This window comes from Ranitomeya variabilis, chromosome 1 (genome assembly GCF_051348905.1).
Source record: "Ranitomeya variabilis isolate aRanVar5 chromosome 1, aRanVar5.hap1, whole genome shotgun sequence".
NCBI lineage: Eukaryota > Metazoa > Chordata > Amphibia > Anura > Dendrobatidae > Ranitomeya > Ranitomeya variabilis.
The window spans coordinates 417688868-417693383 of record NC_135232.1 but is presented as its reverse complement, the minus strand read 5'-3'; the positions used below and the strand labels follow the sequence as shown (position 1 = coordinate 417693383).

General features: G+C 41.7%; 1 long non-coding RNA gene across 1 annotated transcript in view; it reads right to left on the bottom strand.

Annotated features, from left to right (window-relative positions):
- Window positions 1–1600, bottom strand: part of LOC143812503 (uncharacterized) — a 68735-nt gene extending 67135 nt beyond the window's left edge. Inside the window, exon 1 of the long non-coding RNA XR_013223600.1 lies at window positions 1496–1600. This is a non-coding gene — a long non-coding RNA (uncharacterized LOC143812503). The remainder of the gene's footprint in view (window positions 1–1495) is intronic.
- Window positions 1601–4516: the final 2916 nt, after the last annotated feature.

Sequence of the window (4516 nt, the reverse complement as noted above, 5' to 3'; positions counted from 1 at the left end):
GGAAACAGGTGTGGTAATGGCCATCCTGTGCATGACCTGACCACTATCTTCAATAAAAATTAATTCTATGACCATGTCATTACAATTTGTCTCCTTTACACGCACGCACGCACGCACGCATGCACATACACCTTGTCTTCTTATGCCCCCAAAAATATTTAAAAAAGATACGCTTTTTTAAAAAACATGTTTTAGTGCCTGCATTTTTATAGCGCTTCAAGTGATTTTTTATATTTACAAATCCTATGTTCACAGATTCTGTGCTATTCCTCTTTGAACCACATTATTTGTAATTTGAAAAATACAGAAAAAGACAATGGAGGTTTCTGGGAGAAAAACGCCACAAAACACCAAACCTATGGCATGCTGAATTTGTGAAAAAAATATATAAAGTGCCACTGAGACAAAAAAAATGCATGTCAAGTAAAGGAAAACACTGAAGTTACTGTAAAACACGCAGTTTATATTGCATTTAATATTTCCTTATTAACTTACTGTCAACATCTGGCAGCAGTATTTTTGCTGGAAAAGCCATCCAAAAAATTACATCAAAGTGGAATGTTTTATTTAAAAATAGTAAACTTAATGTGAAGGTGCCCTAGAACACACACTTCTGTTTTGTCATATTATGTGAAGAATATTATTAATGTTTATTTCCTATTATGATAGGTTATAATATTGATCAGATACACTAAAACTAGAGCAATTATTAATCCTTATCCCCTGCCAGTGGTTATTTATTATTCATAGAGTCTCGAAATATAGGAGTATAATCTCCTGGGTGATTGTTAGCACAAGTGTTGTGGTGATCCCATATGCCAGCCATGGCGCTGTATGCCCAACACTTATCTGGCCATACAGAACTTTCTGAAGACATACTTGTTTCCCGCTTTGCATCCTATATTGCTGGCTAATTAAAATCTGCTTTTGCTATTTGATATCAGCACAGTTGGCTGTGATCTTTCCTCCCAATGTCCGCAGCCCTTGAGTTCGCTCTGTGAATGCTTGAGACCATACCCAAGAGATAGGTGTGAGCAATAGCTGGTACACTGCAGGTCCGAGCACGCTCTACACCTGTCGTAGTCCATGCTAGAGCACACTAGTTCCAGTGTACGATGTTTCACTAATGACCGGCTACCATTAACCCCCGGATCTCACAGCCGAAGTAATGGACAATAGGCCAGGTGTTGAATTAATTGAATCCACATTTCTTCATTTAAAAGTCAGGCATCCTAAACCTACATCAGAAGTTCTAATGTACTGATTCCTTCCTACTCCTGAGTATATCTTAATATGCAGCAGCTTAGAGCCGGCCTGGCAGGGTTGCGGTTAATAAGTTAACACTGAATTTAACTTTTCTGCCTGTGTGTAATCTCCTTCCTCCCTTTATAACACAATACAAGCCCATCCCCCCCAACACGGATAAAGCCTGCTCGGAGCTGTGCAGAGTTTATAGATGGAAAGAAGGGGATATGAGAAATATAAGTTACATTACCCAGCCTCTTCTCCCCAGAAGTGCCCGTTCTGACTGGGGTACACGAAGAAGTGGGCTTCCCTCCCCCTACAACTCTTCTTGTGGATAGCAAACTTCAACCCTCCGCTCCCCCCTAACTCTGCGGCTATGTCCCCCGTGCCAAGAGCTCAGGAGAGCATTGCTGGCCAAGGATCCAGACTCTGCCTCCCCTTCCCCTGGCAGCAAAGGGTGGGCAGGGAGTCGAGCTTCCCCCCACAGCTTTCACCCTCTGAAAAGAGCTCAACGTGCCGTCTGGCCGTCTAGTTATTTTTTTTTCCCTTCGTTTTCTCAAAGTCGACCTCATAGTTGCTTTACGAGTAGTGAACATTGGGCCTTGTAGTAGTAATAGATATCTAATGGCACTCGGTACCTAAATACTGAATGATGCTTTGGGTCCGTAACTTGAATTAGGACTTTCACAATCTAGTTAGCCAATTGTATCTATCATGTATCACAAACGTGTATCTGGTTTAATACTAGCATGAATATCGGTGCCTGTCTGAAGTACATCATAACATTTAGGCCTCATATAGCCTTTTGTACAAAATACTATACCTATCTTGGCAGTCGAAAGCCAATATAACAACGCACAAGTCATTCAATGGTCACCAATCCATACGAGATCATATACAATATATCTTACAATTATTATCACATACGGCTTGTCACTTGTAGCTATACTTCCCATTAGATGTTCCTGTGTAATACAGATCTGCAGAAGAATGAAGCAATCAGAGGCCTATGTTACTGGAAAGCGTTCCCATCTTTACGCCTGTCTGGACTGGCAATGATACTCACCAGAAAATATAAAAAAAAACTTTGTATGTCGTAACTGGAGGCATCTAGATTCAGACTCCAACCTATAATTAGATGTAAATTTTATGCAAATCAACACAAATCCTCCGTTCTCAAATGTTTTTTCTCATAGCAATAAAGCCTACTGTTCACATCATATAAATAAATCTAAATAAATGTTAGATGCGTCCACATGTATCGTTTCTAAAGAGATGCACAAATCTAAGTAAGTAGAAATGAGTTCTCCATCTCAATAAATAGTACTTGTCATACAATGCATGTCCCAATCATTCCATCCAACCTGTCAGCCTCGGTGTCTTTACAGTGTTAAAAAAGTTTGATAGAAGGATTTTTTATAAACCCAGAGTAACGTCCTGAAAACAAAGTGCTGCATTTTACAGTCCCTCCAACAATTTCTGAAGCACACAAAGAAATATCTCAATAATAGTGGTCATGAATCGTCCCTTATCAATGACAAGACGATGATAGATTTCTTGCAAATTTTCTGTAGACTGATTTATCAAAAATATCTAAATAAAAATGCATGGCTATTACATTATGCCCCAAAGGTTTAAAATCCTGCGGTGCCCGCAAGGTCCCCCTGCTCAAGAATGCACATGTGCAGGCCCGTCTGAAGTTTGCCAATGAACACCTGTATGATTCTGTGAGTAAGGCTGCCGTCACACTAGCAGTATTTGGTCAGTATTTTACATCAGTATTTGTAGCCAAAACCAGAAGTGGAACAAATAGAGGAAAAGTATAATAGAAACATATGCATTACTTCTGTATTTATCACCCACTCCTGGTTTTGGCTTACAAATACTGAGGTAAAATACTGACCAAATACTGCTAGTGTGACGGCAGCCTAATTGGGAGAAGGTGCTGTGGTCAGATGAGACAAAAATTGAGGTCTTTGGCATTAACTCAACTCGCCGTGTTTGGAGGAAGAGAAATGCTGCCTATGACCCAAAGAACACCGTCCCCACTGTGAAGCATGGAGGTGGAAACAAGTTTTGGGGGTGTTTCTCTGCTAAGGGCACAGAATTACTTCACCGCATCAATGGGAGAATGGATGGAGCCAAGTGTCAGGGTTAGCGGAACCCACCGAGTAAATATAGATGATGTTATGGGTGCGTTTGCAGCCCGGGGTCCACCGTGCAGGAGGAACCTGCTGCCATAGAGTAAATGGCTCTATATGGCGGTGTACATGAACTCTGTTACCTCACAGAGTCGCTGATATAGAAAAAGACTGTGTCCTGTTAAGCTCACAGGAGCACACAGATAACTGCTGAGCAGATAGCAGTCAGTGGTCATGCAGTCAGGAAAGCACACAACCAATTCCTCACCGGAGGAGCCGGTATTCTAGTGGCTTATTTCAGCCGGGCCCTGAATACATGCAACCAAACTCCTGACCGGAGGTGCCGGTATTCTCATGGCTTTTACAGCCGACCCTGACCACAGGCATACATGACCACACTGGTGCAAAGCACATAACAAGGATTAATACTAGCGCATGGCCGTGCAGTCATGCAAACCTTTTATAGCTGCAGCAACTACAGGACCTTCCCAGAAGGACCAATGGGAGTCTGCCACAGAACTTGAGCAACTTCAGGACCTTCCTAGAGGACCACTGGGAATTGCTGCTGTACCTGAGCATGTGACCCTTGATCTACAATGAGAGATCTTACCCTGGGCATGCTCAGAAGGGGAAAAGTAGGACTTAGTCCCAAAGACATGTGAACCAATAGAGAGCAAAAGAAGGTCCAAATACGTTAACAAGGTATACATTTATTAAACCAGCACATATCAAATACAAAAACATCAAATATCACAAAATTATTAATGAAAAACACAATTGCATAACAATACCCTATGAATAGGGGGAGAATAAGGTTGGCTGTGTATCAGGAAAGAACCTCCTGACGAAACTGCGGGGGCAGTGAAACGCGCGTCGAGGTGCGCTATGGGACCACCAGCCAGGGTTACACTATGACTGCAGGTATTAGATGAGCTTTTTATGGTGTATTTTTCCGTCATTAGCTGGTAGACACTATACCGCTATAGTATAAATTATCAGCTCGGCTATACCTTAGGGTGAGCACCCCTTAGGGACTTAGGTACCATTAAGTACATGTGCACTTTTCTTTGTATTTTTACCGCTACTTAAATCTACCTTGTTAATGAATCATGGCTATTGATACTTTTTGA